The sequence below is a fragment of the Coptis chinensis genome, chromosome 3, assembly GCF_015680905.1.
Source record: "Coptis chinensis isolate HL-2020 chromosome 3, ASM1568090v1, whole genome shotgun sequence".
Taxonomy (NCBI): domain Eukaryota; kingdom Viridiplantae; phylum Streptophyta; class Magnoliopsida; order Ranunculales; family Ranunculaceae; genus Coptis; species Coptis chinensis.
The window spans coordinates 124,350,544-124,362,470 of NC_141458.1; the positions used below are offsets into that span (position 1 = coordinate 124,350,544).

General features: G+C 36.0%; 2 long non-coding RNA genes across 3 annotated transcripts; both read right to left on the reverse strand.

Annotated features, from left to right (window-relative positions):
- Window positions 1-5,488: 5,488 nt before the first annotated feature.
- On the reverse strand, window positions 5,489-8,632 carry LOC147514164 (uncharacterized). 2 transcript variants are annotated; one of them, XR_015217466.1, is made up of 5 exons: window positions 8,244-8,632; window positions 7,266-7,310; window positions 6,840-6,955; window positions 6,346-6,754; window positions 5,489-5,750 (listed from the first exon to the last, which is right to left on the reverse strand). It is a non-coding gene; the product is annotated as an uncharacterized LOC147514164 (long non-coding RNA). The 2 variants fall into 2 exon arrangements; XR_015217467.1 differs by lacking the exon at window positions 7,266-7,310.
- Window positions 8,633-8,870: 238 nt separating this feature from the next.
- LOC147514165 (uncharacterized) lies at window positions 8,871-10,034 on the reverse strand. Its single transcript, XR_015217468.1, has 4 exons — window positions 9,640-10,034; window positions 9,450-9,547; window positions 9,220-9,289; window positions 8,871-9,124 (listed from the first exon to the last, which is right to left on the reverse strand). It is a non-coding gene; the product is annotated as an uncharacterized LOC147514165 (long non-coding RNA).
- Between the last annotated feature and the right edge of the window lie 1,893 nt (window positions 10,035-11,927).

Genomic DNA, 11,927 nt, shown 5'->3' on the forward strand with positions numbered 1-11,927 from the left:
AGTTCATCGTACTGATCGTCTGAGCATCTCACTTGTCGCATTCGGAGTCCTGGTTCAAGAGATATGAGCTTCGGAAGTTTGATGCTTCTGTGCACGTAATCCCATTTCTGATTGGATTATGTACTGTTTGCGTATTTGGGCTTTAGTCCGGATTTGTTGGGCTTCACATGGGCTTGATCGGAAAGCTTATGTATACTCCCTATTCCATGCTTAAATGCTGGCTTTATCGTCATTTTTACGTTAGTTGCTCCAACCTGCAAAAGCACGAAAATGCAATTATTTCATGATTATTAAGCACAAAATTAACTGAAATGTTACGTCTCTATGGGGTTTTATAATACAGTTTTGGGTGCTTATCACACCACCCCAAAACAGCACTTTGCTTGTCCTCAAGCAAAAAAGAGACATTAAAACAGATAAGTGGCCAAAACTGTGCAGTCTATGCTAATTCTCGTTTCGCAGAGTGCGGTTGCATTGACCGTATGTAACAAGGCCTTAAACCATTAGGAATTCCCTAGTGGACTAGTTATAGCCTCGTGAGAGTTTTCCAGAGAAGATACTCACAAACTTCATTTATACTACAATGACTCAGTAACAAAAGCTTGTTTCCTAAATTAATCTCAGATATCTATACATCTCCTTAACGGGGAACGAAGATTAATTCCTTTGAAACTCAAGTTAATATGCATACAATAATTAAAACATCTACATATGAATATGCATACAATGGACTTTTCATTAAAATGCACAAGCAAGGCCGTTTCTAGATCCTTTGGAGAGCGTACCTAAATGGATTCTCACAGGTATGTGTCGAAACACAAATTCGCTCATAATTTTTCTACTCAGATTTCGTTAACTCCAGTGTGCAGTGGGCACATGTTTTCTCACATACTCAATGGTAGTCAGAGGAGCCGAGGTCGATCAGTCACATCTACTACTTATTATCACATCATCGTACTCCTAATTGAGCTAGAGGTCTTTGTTAGGTATTAGGGGGCTTAGGTGGTGGTGTAAAAGAAAATGGAAGTGGAAGATCAAAAATGATAAGTATGAGAGAATAATGTCTTCAAGATATTTACACTCGAGAAATCCTTGTTTTCTTTTCCTGCTTCTACTTGAGTTTTCCTACTTTGCTCTTAAGCCTTTGTACTTATTTCATTTTTTTTTTTTTTTTTTTTTAATTATATTTTTCTTTCCTGAAGTAAGTAACTAACTTTTATCTGGGACAAGTCTTTCTCTTTATTTTTCTACATTTCATCATATTTCTCATACTCATCACTTAGGTAGGTTCTTTTATTTAGGGTTAATAGATGGGTAAGGAATTTTTGGTGAAAGTGAAAGGTTTGATGAAAGGTTCAGTGGAGTGACTAGCGGTAGAATTTGTAATAGGTAAGAATTTTAGCTATGTCGATCCAAAGAAGGCCTAAATTCTCTCCTAAGGTTCGGATGGTGATCAAGTAAGTAGACGCGTGATTTTCTCTATTCGAAAAAACTACTCCTCTATCTCATTACTCACAAATCACTCATATCGAGGCTTTTGGTTAGATTCTGACAGGATTGATAGTTTAAGTAGACTATCCGTGGGTTCCAGAAACTTACTGCTATGTACAATCGATGATACTTAGTGTATAAATACTCATGAAAAGATGTAACAACTATTGCGTACGTATTATCTTGAGTTTCTTAAAAACGAATCCTAATTCGAATGCTAATATGAGACTTCTAGACAATTTTCATCATTGAAAAGGAAATAAGACTTTGTCACTAAGTACATTTACTAACAAGAAAATAGAAGCTATATACAGCTTACAAGTTGCCTAATAGGTTTAAAGCACCCCAAAACTGAATGATGCTTAGTCCTCTAAGTAAAAATAGATAAAGAAATGAATTACCTGAGAATTGTGAGCAAAATTAGGGCTGGATTGCTGGAACAGAAAGTTGTGGTAGCATAATATATTAGACAGAAAAAGAAAAACAATAGCACACTATATACAACTATATACAGTTAGATATATATACAATTCCCTACTCAATTTTACCATCCAGGATGTGGTGATGTTCTGGCATCTTCTTGAGTGAAATGCATTATTTCCTTAGCATCGCCCCAAAAGATAATGTGTTGCCAAATGGTGGCCCATTCTTGTTCACCGGATTCGTTAAAATGTTTCAACATCTTATCATCGTCCGGATAACAACGAACATGTCTCAAGTACCGTGCAGGACATTTCCATTGCCTAAACCTTAATGAACGAATGATTTTGTTTGCTGGGCACATAGAATCTACCTTAACCCAGTCATGAAAAGTTGCTAAAAACTGTGGGAAATGTGTCTTCATGATTTGGCAAGCAGTTATAGGTAAAAATATATACTGATCCCGAACAGTGCGAGCTCGTTTCATATTGGAAATAACACAGTTTAAGATATCAAAGAATGCATGACCTTGAGCAAGCACATTGAAGACTACACATGCAGCATCATTGGTGGTCGAAAAATGCCAATCTCCCATGATGTTCAGAAGGACAAACAACATCGCATTTCCCACGTTCATGGTCATGCTGGCTAAGAGAATGGTGATGTCTGGCCATCTTCCAAGTTTAGCTCCTTCATCTTTAATTTCAAGACCATCACTGTATACTGCGCGAAAAGAAGGCCATGAAAAGGAATGAGTAGAGTTGTGAAAAATGAATGGCCATGTTGTTGCCGGCTCGTGATATGGAAGATCCAAAGTTAGGGTAAGCGTTGGCTCAGAAAAGATATGGTGTGTGCCACCAATTTGGATTGTGAATCCATCTAAGAAAAAGCCATGAGCAGTGTTGAATGCTGGTGTTTCTCCCATATTGGCATAATAGTGGGCTGCCAAACTTGGAGAATAAGTTTGGTCAGGGCGAATAACAAGGGAAGACCACTCGATGTTAGTGATGTAATCACGGAAATGAAGGCCATAAACATTGGAATCCATCATAGCCTGAAAGGATTGCTCAGGAATGATTTTTGGAGATGCCATGCTTGATGAAGATGCTACGTTTGATGAAGAAGCCATGTATGATGGAGTAGAGCGATGGGTGATGCAAAGATTCCTGACAGGCTATCAATCAGTGTACGTGAGGAAATGTCCAAAATGAAGTAGCCACGTTACGAATAGCAACGTGAGAGTCCTATCGGAAGGAAATCAAGTATGTCACCCATGCTTAATGGATAAAGATGTGTCTGAAAAAAAATGTCCAATAAAGTTTGACTGGATGGATGACAGAGTATGGAAGAAGATAGACTCCTCCTGTAATCAAATTTAAAATACATGTTAAAATTTGATTATTGGATATAACAACGTGAATTATGATAATACTAGTAGGTCTAGTTTATAAAAGAGGACAGAAAGATAACAACAATATTAATTAAAGGAGCACACGACGAAAAATTTAATTAATAATAATTATTTTATTTTGGGGAAAGTTGCTCCCCTTTTTTTTTGGTAGAAAATCATGGATCGGGATCAGGATGATGAGGATGGTGATAGGAATGCAGATCGTGGACAACACTGTTCAGTTCATCAATTTGTTGGCTAAGTTGGAGTTGAAGGCCCCCCTGGTTGCCAGAGAGCGTAGTTTGATTCTTTATTAGGAGAGTGTGATTTTCCAAGGACTGAGAATGAGTTTCCAAGATTGCCGCCTGGTCAACATCGTGCATTGCTTGACATTCTTGGAAATCTATACGACTTTTGATGATGATTTCCTGACGTGTGTGTAGTTCCCGCATGCCTTGATGAAGAAATTGAATGCCTTCCATGTGATTAAAAATGTTATGCAAGGCATTTTCATTAAAGAAATGTTCAGAGTTTGAGCTTTGGTCGTCATGTTCATCTGTCAGAGTATCTGGAGTCCAAAACCCAGCGGAGTAGTTTGTGTGAAGTATAGTAATGGCCAGTCTTTGAAGAGGTATCTCTGGAGAAACTATTGGATAACCCCAACTAGGGGTGGGAATTTGGCCCTAACGACCCTAACCCGGCCCTGACCGACCCGACCCTAAGCCCTATAAAGCCCTCACAACTAAAGCCCTCACAGAGTTTAGGGCCGGGTCGGCCCGGCCCTAATGCCTTCTAGGGCAGGGCTAGGGCTAAGATTCTAAAACATAGGCCCGACCCTAACCAAGCCCTAACCAAGCCCTAACCGGCCCTGTTTCATACTTTCACTATAAATACACATACCATAATTGTCCAACTCTTTGTTAAATATTTTCAATTAAAATAACATTGTCCTTTGTAATTTATCACTTACACCCAAGGGTACTTCCAATAACTTGTTTTATATAACAAAAACTTGTCAACTTAGCAGCCATGAAGAACAATGAGCACTAGCCTAATAAAAAATAAGACTTTATTCCTTTGATCATCAAGTCAAAGTCCATAACTTATTATTCTCAATTTCTTTTCTCACTTATTTCTTATAAATTATATTTTTATTCACATCCAAGCCAAGTCTAAAACTAAAGGTTTCCTTCCACACCATTAAAGCAAAAATACGAGCAGACATTTGTAACATAGAAACCAAAAAACGTCCTTTGTTAGAAAAATGACATTTGTAATCTCAAACCTTTCTCCATCACTTGTTCAAAAGCCAATATTTTCATTTCCATATACAAAGCTTGAATCACTTTTAAATTAGAAGAAATGTAATATTATATTTGTTTGAATTTATTATAGAAATAATTTATGATATTACAAATAGTTTAACAACTTCCATGATCCTTAACCAAAACTCACTACACCAAAACAGCAAATTTGTGACGGCTATTTGGCGTCACAATTATTTTTTGTGACGCCATTTTACGCCAAAATTTTACGCCTCAAATTGTGTCACTTTTTTGTGACGACTGACGTGAAGGCGTCTAAATATTTGTGACGCCATTTTGGCGTCAGTAATTTGTGACGGCACTGTGGTGTCACTTTTTTTTTGTGACGGCATTCTGGCGTCACAAATATTTGTGACGGCTTGTTGGCGTCAGTTATTTATGACAGCCCTTTGCAATTAGTGATGCCTGACAGGCGTCACAAAATATCATTTAATTGAAAAAAAATAACTTTCGTTTTTTATTGCCATCCTGTTTTTCTTTTTTCTCCCCCTTAAATCACCTGGATAAATACAACCACAAAAACCCCAAACGCCAAAATTTGACAAAGCATGTATCACAAAATGAATAACACAAAAAATATATCAAAAAATCTACCAATATAATGTAATCACTCGACTACAACTCAAGATCACATATTAAGTATTCAAGTTCATCTATGAGCAAAAAGTAATAGAAAAAAATTCATCATACATTTGTTTTGTATTCTGCAAACTAGTGAACATAGAGCGCCAATTGGCTCGGTCAAGGAATTGTGGCTGATATTCTTATGCACAACAATCGAAAAAATGCTCCGAGGTTGACATAGGCACCCAAATGCTGCCAGCCAGTTCCTCTAGCAATACCCGCATTACCACGCCCCAGTTAATTCAAAACTTTTTTGGAAAAAGAAAAGATGGTCAAGCACTAAACTCTAGGACTTGTATCTAACCTGAAAGAGTTCCTTGTAGCCTATTCATAATAACTTAGATACAAACTAAAAGAGCCATTGCTATGACATAATCTGCCACCTCCTCCTCATTATTGTACGCGTATACCATAATGCGTCGACTCAAGAAAAGAGACAGATAACAGCGTTGTACATATAATTCCCAAGCTTTTGGTATTGTTGCGCCACATAAGCTTGACTGCATAGTGTTGAGAGTGAACACTCAACATGGATGTGCAATATGATTAAGCTATTTGTCGAAGCTTACATGCTTACACGAATGTGTAACACATACTAGTACCCACGACATGATTACTTTACATAATGATTAGAAAACCGATCAAATCATAAGACAAGTATTAACATAGAAGCATCTTATTCCAATTCAAAACCGTAATCTAGAAATCATAAGCTAAGACGAATATGAAGGTCAGATGCGAATAAGAGAACCCATATGCATGCTTATATAATATTGGATTTCTACTCGAGCTTAATATACTACCAATCACCTAAATTAGTGAAGAATTAGGGCAGAAATGCTTGCTTGATCAGAAGTTTATTAGGATAAACAAAACTTTGAGTCTGAGGATCTAAAGTATAGGGTATATCCATCAATAAAAACTAGAATACATTTAATAAAAAACTAGAATTCTACCTTAACATGCATCATAACTTTAACAAAATGAAATATATAAACCAACCCTTTAATAATTTATCACAATTAACAATTGTATAGAAGTAATATTTAAAAGATGTATAACCTCAATTATACTGGGATATGAAAAAGGACTTACGTGTATCACTTAGAACAATCAAACCATTCGCCATATTGACCCAACTAAGAGACAAAGGGACACAAAGCAATACAAGACAGATAGCAGCATTGTATGTATAATTCCCAAGCTTTCGGTAGTGCTGCGTCCCATAGGCTTCACAGCATAGTGTGTCTAGTGCACCTTCCATGAAGAATTTCCACCTCATCTTCTATAGAGCTTGGCGACATATATTCAATTCAATTCCTTTTACAGAAGTGAAGCTAGTGTAACTACTTTAAGAAAAATTATTACACAAGAACATGTCATAAGCACATACTTACCTTGAGTAATTTTTTGAAGCAATTAGACTTACGTTGTATCCACTGTGTAAAAAGTTAAGCCCATAAAAATTGTTGTAGCCGCAGTAGAACTTCGAGTGCATTCTTTCCTAGAATAAGAGTGCATTCTCAAAACCAAAATTGGCGCAATCTTAAACAAAATTTCTACTCAATAGTTATGTTTGCAGTACTTACCATTTTTTGCTTAAGTTAACAAGAGCCAAAGCGTAGTATGTGGATATACTATCAAGACCAAGAAATGGCCCCATGTAATTCCAAATTAGTTGTATATTGATCGCAAAGTTGTTTAACTGAAAAAAAAAATCAAATTAAATGCAAGGCCAATTATCCTCAAAGTACAATGATAAGATCCTATTGTGTGGAGAGCGTAGGGCAGGAATGGGTGCATCAAATTATAGTGACCCATTCAAAAGCCTGAAAACAAAAAGAAGTATGTAACGCGTTGAACGAAAAAGCAAACTTGAATAGGGGTACTAAAATTATCAAGCGAAACTAGAAAATCCAAGACAAGGGGAAACCTCACTAGATTTTGAGCCTTGTTATATCTTTAGTTGCACACATGTACATAAATGGACTATGCACGTACATAGGTGTACTCACCAAACTAGTAAGTCAAATAGCTTTAAAAGTAGTCTCTCCTTCCAGCTGCATAAGCATTAACCTAATCAACTAATGTACATCTAATGTGAAACTCATTACAATAAGGAATAATAAAAATGATAGAGAAATCAAGTTTCCATATCCTGCAAATACCAATTTTGTATATCAAACTTCCATTTTGGTTTAACTTTAAAAGAAACTTGAATATCTTGTTAGAGTAAAAAAAAAATGCAATAAGAACATATCGGACTTCATATAGTACATGAGAAACAAAAAATAGAAATTGCTCATCACAAAGTTGCTTGGTGTCCCAAGTTACTTGTGATTTAGTAGACAATAAAACCAACATTACCATAATGCACTTAGTAGTCTAACTTAAAATAATGTGGTTCAAGAACTACAAGATAATTTTTGGTACCACTCATATCACCCTTGTTACCAAATGGCTAATGCTATTTCCAAGGGTGAAATGAATTTGCCTAAAACCCTAGTATACTATTTGAGGCCTATAGATGAATGAAATTGGCCCTACATGACATTATTACATGCCACATCTATTGTTAAATTTATTATGGGACTTTTAGGTGTTGAGCTACTTATGCCATCAGACATCTCACTGGAACAATCTAGAACTAGCCACACTTCATTCAAACATGGATAAGTTTCATTCCAGGAACACTGTACTTCTTTTTCATTTTGAGGACCATATATCTTGGACCACCAATTAAACAGCATACATTTGATGATTCAAAGCTACAGAATAGGTACCACAAAAACTGATGCTAATAGTGCAGAACACCCTTTAATATATTTTTTTGTTTTTTAAGTAAAGTTACTGATAGGGATAGAAATTCTAAAGTCAAAGACTCAATTGCTACAATATAGAGTAAAGCTCAATACCAGTTTAGTAACTTAGCTACAGTTCTGCGCGCTTCATAGAGTTAAAAACTTATTTTGTGCAACGTTGCCAGAACTTACCTGATTCAAAGAATTCTGTGGAGTTGCATATTCAGCTGCCAGAAACACAAAAACCTGCAACATTTGGAAGGCAGTTAAATGAAATATGAACTTCAACATAAGAGTTAGTTCCAACTTGTTGTACAAAAACTTCTCTTTATACTAATGTCTGGCATTGAAATTAAAACTACATTAAGGGTATCAACTTAGAATGCCTGAGAGCAACACTTCCAAGCAAAACTATTTTTTTCCGAAAATACATGAGAAAAGGAGATGGACGACAAAATAAAAAGTTTTAGGAGCTCATCCTACATTACATGAACAAATTAATTTCATATAATTGAATCCCTATGGAAGAGGATGGATACTATTTGTTTAACTGTGACCAGATGAGGAAAGGCATCCCTCAATTCATACCTGCTAATCGTCTCGCTTTGTTACCCATACCAACAAAGCAGCAAGCACCAAAGATGTCCATGGCAGCAAAGCCCGGCACCAAGAAATGATGCGACCAAACCAAAGCAAGCGGAACAACACCCGGCCAAAGAAGCAAGCACCGGTAGTCCATGGTAGCAAAGATGCAAATGAGGGCAGCAGCAACACCCAAAGACACACTCCACCCAAAGCAGCTAAAGAACACCGACAAAACAAAACAGTTAGAATGAATGTCTAGAATGGTATAACCAAAAGCAGTTAGAATGGAGCAATTTGAACAAACCAAAAGCACGTACTTTTCACGAATGGCATAAGAAAAACTATTGAAACTAAATGACACATGAGTACTCACAATTCCATAAAGCAGATGAGTAAAGCAACAAAACGCTCACACCAACTGAACAATGAACCATTAGGCTGTCTCACAAACGCTTCAACCTCGTCCCACTCAAACTATAAATCCATTCCTGAAACCAATTGCAAGAGTGCATCAAAACAAAGAACCGTCTAAAACCAATAGACAAACATTAAAGGTAATAACAATAGGGTATTTACTCATTACCAATATAAGTTGGTTTTTTGATTTGTAGCTCAACTGTAGCCCTGCCCAAAGTCTCTAAAGGTGCTGCCACCTGAAGGAATCACACACACATCATATATTCATTTAGAGAAAACCACCATTCTAACAATAAAATTTTATACTAATCCTAGAAGCATTTCATTTGGAACTTAAAAATTAACTCAACACACTAAGAAACAATAGAGACAATACATTAAAATGTATCTACATACCTTAATAAACTCTTCTGAAAGACCAGCTTTGTAAGAATAAGAATTTACTTCTATTAAAGGAAAGAGTTTGACGGGAATTGTCTTGATCGTCGGATATCCTGGAGAAGAAGAAGTGTTATAGAATGATTTCCTGCAATTCTTACCAGTATGGAATGAGTAAAGAATCAAGCTACAAGTCTTTGTGACTTACCTTTGTATCCCTGAAATGTAGTTTGAATTCAAATAGCTGCAATGTTCTCAATTGGCTTTCCATTAAGTCCGGGATGAGAAGTACCATTACTTAACTCTTTAAGAGAGATTTTTTAGTAGCTGAAGATACCTAACACAATTACATATGATAACAGATGGGAAAAGCAAAGCAACAATAGTAATGATGCTATTTAAAGAGTTAAATACAAGAATGCCCTCTCTAGTTCACTAATAAGACAAAATGGCTCCATAAAGTGGAATTTTGTTAGAGGAAGGTGTTAGAAGCCCTCTCTAGTTCTTCTTCCTTCCCTTCAAGGATTTCTTCAACTAAAAGAAGTAAATAAATAAAATTTTAAATTAACATGATAAGTGCACAATTTAAGTTCCGGGCACAAAGGATTTTTAAACCTTTCCCCGGTATAAGCTAGTTAAAACTTAAAACCTCGGGCAGCTATAGGCATCCTAACCACTGAATTTAAGCTCCTCTTGCTTTTACAACCAACTTCCACCACTTTGTGTTACAAAAATCAGTAAACCTACCTCAATCGGAACCTATCCCAGATGAATGCTCTAACTACCAAAATAGTAAAGTGTCATGCCTTGATTTCTGAATTTTCTATGGACAACTCTTTCCTAACTTCACTTCTAAGTTCTAACCAAGCACCATGTGCCTTGATATTTGATCTAGCAAAGCAGACCGGATACTTGAAAATTATCTAAACATAAACAAAAGGGTTAAATTAAGGCCTACATGGAAACTCCTTAGTAGTTACTTCCTAATTCCATCATATCATCATAAGCAACCAAATCATAATGTGTGAATCCTCTTTCTAAACCATGTCCTCCATCCATGCATGACTACATTTACCACATTCACCCCTAAAAGACTATACTACTAATAACAATACTAATTCCATTCTTGTGTATATTGGAAAACCATAAACAAAGGCTTGAGACGTATCTAATATATCAAGTGAGCCTCATCGAATTGAGCTCTGAAATCAAGATTGCAGAATTGTATTTAGATGCAAAATCACGTAATGCATTCAAAAAGAATCTATATAAATAAAATTTGAAATCTTTATGTATGAATTTAGATATGTTTGTATGCATTCCGACTTGACAAAAGTTGCGAAAATGCTAATTAAGTAAAAAATGCCTCAGCATCAACCACCTGTTCTCTAGGCCTTTGAACTATATAAACCAACAACAAAATTCAACATATTATCCAAAAAAATGTCATAAGGACGCCACCCCATCAAACAGAGCCCACATAGTTTTTCTTCTCATTTTTTTAGAAGCATTTTCTGCTATGAAGAGAGTCATTTGTGATTACCAAATCGTCTCACTTACAGTATCATCGAAATGATGCTCTAAAGAATATAACCCGATTACCTCGCAAGACTTGATGTAGAGAACTGAAGTTCCGCCAACATTATTAAACCTTGCCGCTGTTGTGTGAAACTCCAAATCAAGTGAAGCTCGAATCGACATGAAACCCCGAATTGCAAAATCCAAAATCAATTTATGAGAACCTTCAACTAATAAAAAAATAACCAAATTGAACGACCCTTGTTTTAATTTAAGAGAAATTGAGGTTTCAGAGAAATTGATGTTTTTGAAAATTAGGGTTTCAAAATTAAGGATTGTAACCATGAAAATTAAAATTGAGAGAGAGATCCGGGCATACCGAACCAAAGATTTGTAGATGTGAGTGAGGCTCCTAGCGAATAGAGAATTTTCGCAGCTTTAGAAGAAAATGAAGTTTTGGTGGATGTGAGTGAGAAGAAGTTTTGGTGGGGGGTTGTCTGGCCTGGGTTTCTTCTTCTTCTTCAAAAAGTTGGTGTTGATGGAAGAGACGAGATCGATAAAACTTTGTTACAGATTTACGAGAGCTGCCATTTGAAGTTGCGTGACCTAACACGTGACTTATTTCTGACGCCAACTAGCCGTTACTATGTTTTAGAATAAATGCCAAAATTAAATTATGTAAATTTCTGTATTTTTCTGACGGCAAATATCAATTACTGACGCCAAAACACCGTCACAAAATTTCTGACGCTAATATGGCGTCACAATTAGAAAATGCCCAGTGTCACAAATATGCTGTTATGGTGTAGTGACTATTATGTTTCTTCTTTATATCTATTACTTCTTCCTTTAAAATGATAATATAATTATTTGTCTATGTATTTCAATGTTAAATGTAATTTTAGTGAGGTTTGAGTACAAGGAAGAACAAATTCCGAACTCTCGATGTACTTCAGTTCATTAGATTGTGGATGTGCA